The sequence below is a fragment of the Trichosurus vulpecula genome, chromosome 4 (assembly GCF_011100635.1).
Source record: "Trichosurus vulpecula isolate mTriVul1 chromosome 4, mTriVul1.pri, whole genome shotgun sequence".
Taxonomy (NCBI): Eukaryota; Metazoa; Chordata; class Mammalia; order Diprotodontia; family Phalangeridae; genus Trichosurus; species Trichosurus vulpecula.
In genome coordinates, this window is record NC_050576.1 from 409,230,025 (window position 1) to 409,243,215 (window position 13,191).

The following is a 13,191-nucleotide window of genomic DNA, read 5'->3' on the forward strand; positions in this document are numbered from 1 at the left end:
GGTTACTAAGATTCTCACAGTTTTTAAACAATTTATAAACATTACCTTAATATTTGATAATGTAAATGCAAGTTACTTTCCCAACAACCAAATTTACATTGTGCTAGATAAAATAGGAATACGCTTTGCTCACTATTTGTAATAAGTATGATTCCTTAGAGCCAAATGAAGTCACAACAATTTTCCCCCAGCTATGTATTTCTCACCCCTATGGTCAGATGATTCCTTGAAATAAATAATAACAAATTCATTTGACAATCCCTCTGACTGTCAATGTTAAGCAAGAAACAAAATTAAAAAGTATATGCTTCTGACAAGAGTTTGCCTTGACAGGGATGACATTCAATGCAGAAGTAAAGAGGGATTCCTTATTACAGAATAGGCTCCTCCAGATAATGATGTTTGTTGATGACATAGTGCTGACTGACAAAGCACTAGAATGCTGAAGAGTTTCCTTTGTTAAATTTACTATTGCTCCAGACTTCAAAGTGTAACTATCCACACAAGAAAATCCAAGTAGATATTGAAGGCTTATTATCCACATTCTGTTGGATAGAAAACCCAAAGGATTTATCAATCACTATATATCTATACTGTCCCCATAGACATCTCTATATGGCCAATATAGAAATTAGATTGATTATATACTATAAAGTCAGTTAAAACAGGACTTGGAGCTGCCTGTGGATCGTATCACGAGCTTATTATCACAAAATTCAGATTTAAATTGAAGAAAGTAGGGAAAACCATCAGGCCATATAGATATGACACTTAAGAAATTGAAGTGATTAATAGATTTAAGGGATTATATATGGTAGATAGAGTGCCTCAAGAACTGTGGACTGAAGTTTGCAATATTGCACAGGAAGCAGCAACAAAAAAACATTCCAAAGAAAAAGAAAGCTGTCTGATGAGTCTATACCAATAACTTAGTAAAGAAGGAAAGGGAAAGGGAAAGGAGAAAAGGAAAGGTATATTCAAGTGAATGCAGAATTCCAGAGAAAAACAAGGAGAGTTAAGAAGGTTTTCTTAAATGACCAATACAAAGAAATAGAAGAAAACAATAGGATGGGAAAGACAAGAACAGATCCCTTCAAGAAAATTAAAGACAGAACTGGAAAATTTCATGCAAAAGTGGGTATGATAAAAGACAGTTGGTAGAAACTTAACAGAAGTGGAAGAGATGAACAAAAGGCAAGAATACACAAAAGAACTATAAAAGAAAAAAACCCTTAACGTTTGTTATGGTAATTAGAGTGGGACTTTTTTTTTTGCCATTCTTCTCTTTTGGAATGCTAAGGCCTTCAAGTGCCCTTAATGAGTCTTGCTCTTGTTTGAAGAGGTCAAGTAAAGTGGGACCTTTTGTTGTCCTTATTTTGGAGTGCTTCTCAGCACTAAGGAATCTTTGATTGAATCAGGAGTCTCTGATGATCTGCTTATGTCAAGGGAAGGCCTAGTTCACATGGGTTTGGGTCACATGGTTGTGACACTCTTTGACACTGAAGAACTGTATATATACTCAGAGGTTAGCATTTTGCCTTTGGGGCCACACTCATTGAAAGAGTGTTGGTGATTGGGCCAGACAAGACTCTGGGTAGCTCTTGGAGGCTCCCCTCCCTCCCTCACCCCCACTTTGAAAACCCAGATGTCGGTGCCTCTCTCTATGGTAACTATGTAATTCCTTGGTCAGATATTTACAGGCCTCCTATCAGTTGATTTCTGTGTGTGTTTGCTCTGTTTATATAATTTCTGCTTGCAATTTCTGTTTGTATTCTCTCTGAAGTTCAAGATACTGGCTTTTCCACCTGAACTAAGTGAATGGTATATGTTTATTTAATTAAAGTAAGATTGTTAACCTCTTAAAGTTGCCTTCTTTAGAAAAGCAGATCAAAGGACCTGTGCTAGCAGTCCTTCTGTGTGCTCTTGTTGCTGGTCTTTCACCCCCACAACAGCGGCTAGAAACATTGTTACAACATCACTAATAATCATGATGGCGCAGTTGTGATCTAGAGCCAAACATCATGGAGAATGAAACCAAGTGGGTTTTAGGAAGCATTACCAACAATAAGGCTAGTAGAGGTGATGGAATTCCACCTGAGCTATTTAAAACTCTAAAAGATGATTCTGTTAAAGTGCTTCATTCAATATGCCAGCAAATTTGGAAAACACAATAGTGGCTATTGCATTGGAAAAGACCAGTTTATATCCCAATCCTAAAGAAGGGTAATGCCAAGGAATATTCAAATTATAGAACAATTGCACCCATTCACTCATTGTAACAACGATGCTGCTAGCAGTTGCTGTGGAGGTGTAAGCCCAATAACACCTCCAGACAGGAGGGCTGCTAGCACAGGTTCTTTGATCTGCTTTTCTAAGGAAAGCAATTTTGAAGGGTTTACAATATCACTTAAATTAAACATACATATAGCATTCACTTAGTTCAGGGAGAGAAGGCAGCACCCTAAACTTCAGAGAAGGCTTAAAGAGAAATTACAAAAATAGAGCAAATAACACAAATCAGCAGACAGGGCTTCTGTCTATCCATATCAACACATACATAGTCACCAGAGAGAGAAGCACTAACATCTGCGTTTTCAAAGTGTAGGGGGAGGACTCCTTAATGGCTACCCAAAGTGTCATCTGGCCAAATCACAAGAATAGTCTTCCAGTGAGTGAGCACCCAAAGCAAAATACTAACCTCCGAGTACGTATATACTTCAGGGCAGAGTCACAACCATGTGACTCAAACTCATGTGACTTAGGCTTTCTTGTGACTTAAGCAGGTTATCAAAGACTCTTGATTCAATCAAAGTCTCTTGATTGAAGCAAAGGCAAGACTCAAAGGCACTTGATTGCCTTAGTGCAGAGAAACACTCCAAAAGAAAAAAAAAAGCAAAATATCCCACCCTGTTTGTCATTACACTCATCAGCAAACTTAACTTCAGCAGTATGTGAACCAAGGATTGTCAGAAGAGCAGGCTGTTTTTCTTTTCTTTTTTCCACTTAGTAGCATTTTATTTTTTCCAATTACATGTAAAGATAGTTTTCAACATTCATTTTTATAAGATTTTGAGTTCCAAGTTTTTTTCTCCTTCCTTCCTTCCCCTTCTCCCTCCCCAAGATGGCAAGCAATCTGATATAGGCCATACATGTACAATCATATTAAACATATTTCCATATTAGTCATAGTATGAAAGAAGAATCAGGACAAAAGGGAAAAACGACAAGAAAGAAAAAAAGAGAGAGAGGAAATAGTATGCTTCCATGTGCATTCAGACTAAATAGTTCTTTCTCTGGGTGTGGACAGCATTTTCCATCATGAATCTTTTAGAATTATCTTAGATCAGGGCTGTCCAAAATTTGGCCCACCTACAAGCATAGAAATTTACATAAATGCTTTAGTAAATGAAGCTGAGTTACTGCAGAGCTCTCACTAAAATGGCAAATCAAAATATACTATCTATTGTTTCAATAAAAACCTAAGGTTGGACAGCCCTGTCTTAGGTCATCATATTGTTGAGAAGAGCTAAGTCTATCAAAATAAGTCATCACACAATGTTGCTGTTACTGTGTACCATGTCCTCTGGTTCTGGTCACTTCACTCAACATCAGTTCATGTGAGTATTTCCAGGTTTTGCTGAAATCCACTTGCACATCATCTCATATACCACAATAGTATCCCATTACATTCACATACACAACTTGTTCTTCTATTCCTCAATGAGTATTAATGTGATCAAAGATCTTCCCTGTGGATTCAATAGGCCTCAGATGGAGCTAGGTGGGAAAGCTTGATTATATCTTTGTAAGTAGGCCTGAAGCCTCTACTTACTAGGTACTGAGCCAATTTGGGCTGGAAGCCATAAGGGGAGTTGCTAAGACCAGAGCCAATGGTTTGTGCTCTGAGTTCTAGTCAATCATGAATTCAGCCAATCAGAGAATTAAGTTCTAGTCCATCAGATGTCAGCTAGGACTTTATATAAAGAGAGCCCAGAACTAAGAGGAGCAGAATCTGCAAAGAGCTACAGGAATTGGAATTCAACTCAAGGAAAAGGAGCAGGAACTCGGAGTCAACAGAACTGCAGAGAGAGTGCTGAATACAGAGTTAGGATTCGTGAGTGATTGTTTACAGGACTGCCCTAGCAGGTAAGAAGGTTACAGGATTACTTGGCTCCTTGGTATAATATCGTGTTATAATTTCCTTGTTGCTATATTGAGATGGGCTTACTGGTTTTGGAATATAATTACTGCTATCTTGAATTGGTGTTATTGGTCTTTGGATTTTGTCCTCTGGAGTCTAAATAAATGTTATTCTTCCTCTGTCTTCTACCTAGAGAGTTTTTCATACTTTGAAAATCTGAACCATTCAGGCATGTTCATGGTCATCCTCAAGGTCATGAATCTGGCCTTACTGACACACCTAATTGATGAGCATCCCCTCAATTTCCAATTCTTTGCCATCACAAAAAGAGCTGCTATAAATATTTTTATACATGTGGGTCCTTTTCCCTTTTGTACGATCTCTTTGTGATACAAACCTCATAGGGGCATTGCTGGACCAAAGGCACCACAGTTTTCTAGCCCATTGGTCATAGCTCCAAATTGTTCTCCAGGTTGGTTGGATCAGTTGACATTTCCACCAACAATGCATTAGTGTTTGAATTTCCCCACATCTTTTCCAACATTTATCATTTTCCATTTTTGTCATATTAGCCAATCTGATAGGTATGGTTTTAATTTGCATTTCTCTACTCAATAGTGATTTAGAGCACTTTTTCATATGACTATAGATAGCTTTAATTACTTCTTCTGATAACTGCTTATTCATATCCTATGACCATTTATCAATTGAGGAATGACTTGTATTCTTATAAATTTGACTCAGTTCTCTATATATTTTAGAAATGAGTAACTAGCTATAAAAATTGTTTCCCAACTCTCTCCTTCCCTTCTAATCTTGGCTTTATTTGTGCAAAAACTTCTCAACTTATTATAACCAAAATTATCCATCTCGCATTTCATAATGCCCTCTATCTCTTGCTTGGTCATAAATTCTTCCCTTCTCCATAAATCTTACAGAAAAACTATTCCTTGCTCTTCTAATTTGCTTATGGTATCACCTTTTATGACTACATCATGTACCCATTTTGACCTTATCTTGATATAAAGTGTAAGATGTTAGTTCATGCCTAGTTTCTGCCATACTATTTTACAATTATTCCAGCAGTTTTTGTCAAATAATGAAGTTTTATCCCAGAAGCTGGAGTCTTTGAGTTTATTAAACAGTAGATTGCTATAGTCATTGACAACTGTGTCTTGTGTTACTAACCTCTTCCATTTATCTACCACTCTCTTTCTTAGCTAGTAGCAAATAGTTTTGATGATTGATGCTTTATAATAGAGTTAAAGATCTGATACAGATCTTTCCTTGCATTTCTTTAATTTGCCTCCTTCCCTTGCATTTCTTTTCATAAATTCCCTTGATATTCTTGACTTTTTTCTTCAAGATGAATTTTGTTATTATTTTTTCTAGCTCTATAAAATAATTTTTTGGTAGTTAGGCAGGCTAGTTTTCTAAGAGGCAGAGGAACTAAAGACCAAATTGCCAACATTCACTAGATGATGAATGAAGCAAGGGAGTTCTAGGAAAAAAATCTTTCTGCTTCATTGCCTATACTAAAATTTTTTTGACTGTGTGGATCACAACAAAATGTAGCAAGTCCTTAAAGAGATGGGAGTACCAGATCATCTTACTTATCTCCTGAACAACCTATATGCAGGTCAAGAAGCGAAAGCTAAAACAATCATGGAACAACTGATTGGTTTAAGATTGGAAAAGGATTACTAGAAAGCTGTATATCATCACCTTATTTATTTAATTTATATGCATATTACATCATGAGAAAGACAAGGCTGGATGAATCAAAAGCTGGAGTTAAAGTTGTTAGGAGAAATATCAACAATTTCAGACATGCAGTTGATATCACTATGATGCAGAAAGTAAAGAGGTGAAAGAGGAGATTGTAAAAGCTGGCTTGAAGTTTAACATAAAAACAACAACAACAACAAGCTTGGAAACTAGTCCTATCACTTCTTGGAAAATAGAGAGAGAAAAAATGAAAGCAATGTCAGATTTTGTATTCTTCAGCTCACAGATCAATGCAGATGGCAAATGCAGACATGAAATTAATAGATGCTTCCTTCTTGGAAGGAAAATTATGGCAAATCTAGACAGCATACTAAAAAGCAGAGACATTACCTTGGCAACAAAGGTACATAAGCTGTGGTTTTTCCATTAGCAATATATGACTGTGAGAGTTGGATTGTAAGGAAAGTGGAATGCCACAGAATTGACAATTTCAAATTGTAGTGTTGGAGAAGAATTTTGGGAGGCCCTTGGGAGATCAAATTAGTCAACACTGAAATTAATTCAGGCTGCTCACTGGAAGGTCAAACACTGAAGCTGAAGCTTAAACACTTTGACTACACAATTCTCACCTTCTCAGGTGAGACTCATTGGAAAAACATTGATATTAGGAAAGATTGGGGGCAAAAGGAAAAGGGGATAGAAACAACATGGAAACATCGTAACAGCAAATATGAACTTGGGCAGACTTCAAGAGATAATGGAGGATGGAAGGGCCTGATATTCTATGGTCCGTGGGGTTGCAAAAAAATCAGACATGACTGAACAACTGAACAACAACAATATGTATGCATATATGTAAATATACATATATATCTTAGATAATGCATTCCATAACTTAATATGAAGAAGACAGCGTTTAGGAAATTTCTTAGCACTTTCAGGGACATCAAGCTTTTCCCTGAAACAGCAAAATGAAAACCAATAATTTATGTTAGTGCAAGTCATAGAGTATGACTATCTCCAAAGTTTCTAAATTTTTAAAAGCTTAATAGCCAATAGATGCATGTATGTGAGTATATATGTATACATACCCCCTCCATCTTGGAATCTCTAGTTTCCTTCATAAAAAGTCATATTGCTGACTGTGAAATGAATGCAAACACTGGCACAAAAATCTCTACAGGGTGATGTAAGACCAGAGCAATATATTGTCCACTAATGTAGAAAGAGTAAAAGATAAGAGATGGGTGGCCCATGAGTTGCATTACTACTCATGCCATGTATAGAAGTTTACAGGAAGGCCCTCAACATTTTGGTATACCCTACTACAGGCTTCATAGAAGGAAATGAACAAGAACTACACGGGGTAAGAAAGCTTGGGTGACCCTGATACTGGAAATCATTGATAAGATCACTCATCCTCTAACATATTGAAGTGTAATGACCATATTTTTACGTTATATCTATATAAAGTACTTCTACTTTTGAAAAGTCATTTTTGCATTTTTAAAATAGTCTCATTGAGGGGGAGCACTATAATGTCGACATATGCATGCATGTATATTACATTTAAAGTACAATATTTCTTAACCACAAGACAGGGAAGCAAATGCCACAGGTTAGTGTTGAACTAGCTCTCTAAACATCAGGACAAATAAAACATTTATAAGGAAGAGATTTGAAATTGAATAAACTGGGATTGGAGCAAGCTTGAGGATAGTGAATATAATGGAGAAGAAACTACATTACTAATTGATTGATACTACTTATAAATCCAGAAATGAGGGAACATTGAGGTATGATTATAGCCTAATGTGATTAAATTTTGGCAAATGTAGCAGAACTTCTACATCCAAATTAGTTTTGTCACCTTCGAAGTTGTCACCTTGGGAGACTATACACTTCTTCTAGCTGTGCTCCCATTTACTGATTGAATCAATTCTTGGACAGATTCTTTGTAAATATTTTCAAAGCTAGTATTATATTATTTAAGAAATCCTCAGTAGTGGTGAATCATTATGTTTTTAGGGTGAATTTGATGTTTGGAAATGACCAAAACATTACTCAGAGACAAGGTAAGAAAACAAGCTGCATCTTACTGGTTTTTGACAGAAGTGATACATAAATATTAAGTACACTATTGAATTATATAATCTCTTTAAGGGTAAACCTTTTATTTAAACTTTGTATGTTCCTTAGTGTGTAACACAGTATTATGCACATATTAGGCATTTGCAAAATATTTGTTGAATAAAATTGAAATAATGAGATAGAGCTTCTTGTATGGCTTATAAAACAGTTCTGAAGGCAATTCTAAAAGAGAATTTCCCCTCCCCCCCAAAAAATCAACAGCAAAATTATCAATAGACTAATGGTGATAGTATTCTAAACCTGTACAAATGTTTTATAGTTTACCACATGCTTTACGTATTTACAATATATATTATATCACTTGATCTTCAGCAAAAACCTGGGATGCCTTTATCCCATTCTTTCACATTTGGTGAAACTGAGCTTCCAAAAAACTCCAACACTTATGTCTTATCATGGATGAAAATCACGCTAGGTTCATTCATAAGGCTTTACTTGCTTGGAATCTTCCCCTTGGTATGAGATACCATGGTTTAAATCTAGTCTAAGAGCTTTTGAGAACCCACAGTTAACTCCATGTCACAATGCATTCTCAGAGAAGGAATTTAATTAAAGAATCATAAATATGCCTAAATGATATTCTTAGCCAGATCTATAGATGCTTGACACCCATAACAATTTGAGTAAGATTTCTCTAAGTGACCATATTTAGAATTAAATAAGAAATTATTGCTGAAAAATTAATCAGGACCAAGAGAAAATAGAAACAAGTGAGAAGGCTGTATTTCATAAAGCAATTAGTGTCACACTCACAAAAAACCAGCTCTACAATAAGTAAATAAGTCACCAGGTTCAGCATGAAGTAACCACATTAAGTAAAGCAGTTTAAAAATAAATATTTTCATCATTCAAAGCTAGTGTCAGATAAATTTATAAATAGATGTGTCAAATTAATTTAAAGCCAATGAAATCCTACAGATTTTATTACAGACTAATTAGTGTCTGAAAAAAGTTTTATCAAAATGATTCAAGGCAAAGTTACAAATAGTCTCTTCAACATATGCTTATTTTATGATGGCGAATATGTTTTTAATTGATCATAGTAACATTAAAGGTGATAAAATAATTTATTTAGGCAATATGATCTAAAAACAAATGTAATTATGAGAACTATTGCTTATAAAATATTTTCAGAAATCTGCCAATTTTTCATATTTGTATCTGAAGGGAATTAAAATATCAGTGTTAAATTAAAAACAAAAAAATGGTGAAATACATTTTTTAAAATGAAATCTATTCCCTGGATTAGTTACTAGTTGTAACTGTAATTTGATTTGGATGTTAAATAGTTACTCCTCATTCAGCTGCCTTTCATTCCTCTCATCACTACATTTTGATTGAATTGTGACACTTTGATTAATGAATCCTCTGGGGAAAACACCTTTTAAAATAAAGGTTGGTTTTTTTTTAACTTTATGACTTGTTGGATTTAGATATCTTGATCTCAGAGAAGACTGGAGCCAGAGGAGATACAAAGATTAGAGAAGACACAGTCCCTGCCTCTATGGGGCTTGAAGTCAAGGAGAATGTATATTACATTCAAAGAAAAGCACATTAGGTGATAGATGATGAGTAATTTTGTCAACTCCAATAGAGTGTCATTTGAGGTCCAAAGGGTGAAAGTTCCTTACGAACTAGGGGATAAAGAAAACATCAGAGAGCAGATGGTGCTTGCATTAGACTTTAAAAGAAAGGAGAGGGGAGGACATGCAAGATAAAAAATCTCACATGTGTTCAGTGCAGATAGTAGGACTCGTGGAGTGACAGGGGAAGAAGGCAGGAGGAATGAAGATCAAGATAATTTTATGGAGCACAGAATATGTGATGAGGAAGTACTATGATAAAAGTCCAGGAAGGTAGGAAAGCACCAGATTATCAGGGGTGCACAGAGGAGATTGAACTTGATTCTTTAGACAGCCTGATGTAATGAAAAAGATTGACCAGAAGAATAATATGACCGGAGTGATATGAAATAAGATTAATCTGACCTAGTATGATGGATGTATTGGGGGAGGGGGATAGAGGGGAACAGAGAGTGGAAACAGCAAAAAAAAAAACTATTAGCAGCCAGGTGTAATGAAGGACTATATTTCACTAGAGTTACAGTGGTAGGAACAGAGAGCAAGGAGTGGATCAAACACCAATAGCACAGTAGAAAGATTCTCCAATTTATAGTCAGAAAACATTGATTTGACTCTGGTCTGTGCTATTCACTGCACTTGGGCAATTGAATTCCCAATTCTGGGCCTTAGTTTCCTTGGCTGAAAAGTGAAGACACCACATGATCACTACATTAATTCTGATTTTTCCATCCTATGGAGACAAAATGCCTACCTATCTCTTCAGTGCTGGTTCTTTATATTTACCAACATTTATCACCTTCATGCTCAAAGCACTCAAGTTTTGTTGAGAAAAGACTTATGATTTTTAGGGCATGATTGAGGGGTAATTCTCTGGGCAAGGATTGTCCTAGAGAAAGGCAAAAGCCAACTATTGCTTTCTTTCTTTTTTCTCTGCCTTTTTTCTCTTCCAACTCCCTCTCTCTTGGTTTTTCTTATTCTTTTCCTCCTTCTTCCCCCTACTTTCTTTCTTGCCATCTCTCCCTCATATTCTCTTCCATCTACCTCTTCCCCTCTTTCACCCCCTCCTTTTCCCTCTGCATTTCCCTCCTTATTTCTCTTCTCTCTATTCACTTTCTAATTCTCCCTCTTCTTTAATATCTCTTCTGCCCTCTACTTTTCCCTCTTGGAGGGTTGGGGGTTTTGGCTCACTTATAACTGGGAGAAAAATGTGGCTCAATATGTGAGTAATTGCCCACAGCCCACTGAGTGATTCTCCCTCTTAGGGGCTTTGATGATTAGGCATTTCCTAGGAATATAAACATCAATTGCTCACTGGTTCATTTAAAGGAACTTCTGGCTATTAAGCCAGAAAAGAGGATCCTGACCACCCTTGGAAGGCCAATGGTGTGATCCAGAAATATTGGTCAGTCATTAAATGGTTATTTAGCCTTATAGTCTGTCTTTCTGTCCATCTGAAATAGAACTCATTATCTCCTTTCCCCTTTCTAAAAACAAAAACATTCCGATCTTCCCATTTTCCCCATTTCTATTGAGGATGCCACCATTCTTCTAGTCACTACAACCTCTCAATCTCATGCCACATATGCAACTGATTATCATATGAAGATCAAACAAAATAACACATGGGAAGTACTTTGAATGAATGAATAGTATTTATTAAACTCTTACTATGTGCCAAGCAATATATAAACCTTAGATTAATATATAAATATTAATTATAATTAATAATCTCTGACAATTATCCTCTTCTATCAATTCCTAGCACTACTACCCTAGTTAAGGCCTTCAGCATCTCTCTCCTGAACTGATGTAATAATAACTTCCTAATTAGTCTCCAGGCCTTGAGTCTCTCTCCTGCCCAATCCACCCTCCACACAATTGCTAAATTGATATTCATAAAACACAGGTCTGACGATGTTATTTTCCTTACCAAAAAGCTCCTGTGGCTCACTACTGACTAGAATAAAATAGCTCATTGGGCATTTAATGTCCTTCATGATTTAGTAATAGATTTGCTTTCTAGATATACACATTTCTTCCCTTTATACCCAATACAATCCAGCCAAAATCCCTTTTTGCTGTTCTGTACATACCACATTTCATCTTCTGTCTCTATGATTTTGTAAAGGCTGAGCCCCACATGTGAGACACATTCAATCTCCTCATCTCTAACTCTTAGAATCTCTAGTATCTTTCAAAACTCAGCTCTTATGCTACCTCCTACTTTCTTGATCCTCCTAGCTGATCCTGCGCTACTTCCTGCTCCCACCTCTTCCCATTGCCAATATCACGTTGTATAGCAGGTGACCAGTCAAGCCCAGCACTTATGAGTATGCATAGAGTCTTCAGCTGATGCAATCCTCACTTTGGTTTCAGAATATGTGCTACATGACTATTTCTGGTCTGCTAACCACACGATAAAAAATTCATTTTTGATTGGTTACTGAATTGGAACTGAGTTTACATTCAAAAGGCATCCACAGGGACAACTCTCTCTTGCCTACATCAAATGGAGGAGACATTTTGTAAGCTTCTGGGTGAGGAGAGAGAAGACTCAGGGCTTGATATCACTATTCATATCAACATGTTGAATATAGGATTCTATTCTTTGCCTCATGACATTTGATATTTCCTACTCATATGTAAAGGATTATTGGACCAAGGATGCAATTTTGTGAGCTTTGATGGGTGGGGAGAGTGAGCAGTCAAAAGTCTGGGAGACTGAGGTTATGCCAAATTTTGTTGAGAGCTGAGGCTAGTTAGGACCAAAGTCCTGAGAAACCTTGAACCAGCATAACAGGAGAGAAGGAAAGTGAGAGAAAGAGAGAGACAGACAGAGACAGACACACACATAGAATAGTGTCTTAGTTGGTTAGTGTCTTAAATCAATACTTAATGCTGACTCAGACATCAAGGAAAAGTCTGTTTCTTTGCTGTGTGGTTAGCAGATAAGAAGTCTTTATGGGTGCCCATGCTTTAAAGATCATGTGGAGATTTCATTAGCCAGGCACCCTGTACAAGGTCACAAAAGCTGGGTTTGGCTGTTCCTCCAAACCACATGCATTTACTTTGTTTATATTGTGTTAGTGAGTGTGTACATGTGTGTGTGTGTGTGTGTGTGTGTATCAGGAGGGCAGAGTTTATAATCTCAAAGAGGATCATAAACATGTCTGAAAGGTTCGGAACCGCCGGATATAAGAAACTCTCAAAGTAGAAGGCAGAAGAATCAAAACATTTATTTAGGCTCCACAGTAACCAACCCATGAACCAGAAGCCCCATTTTGATATGTTGATCAAAATCTTCCAGGCCCAATAAGTACGCCTTGCAAGAGTAACCAGGAGGCTACAGAGAAGCATGATTGCGTAAAGCAAAATCATGCTTCCCCCTCGATGGTAATAAGATTACCCACTGGCCTGAAGTCTTTGTTCAGCTTCCTCCCGTAGATCAGCTCTGCTACTGGCAGCTCCTGCCTCAGCTGTGTCTGTGTCTGTAACTGAAGCTGCAACTGAAACTGACGATGTAACTGTCGCTGTAACTGACGTAATTGTCGTAACTGTCGCTGGCTCCAACCGGAAAAGGAAAGAGAG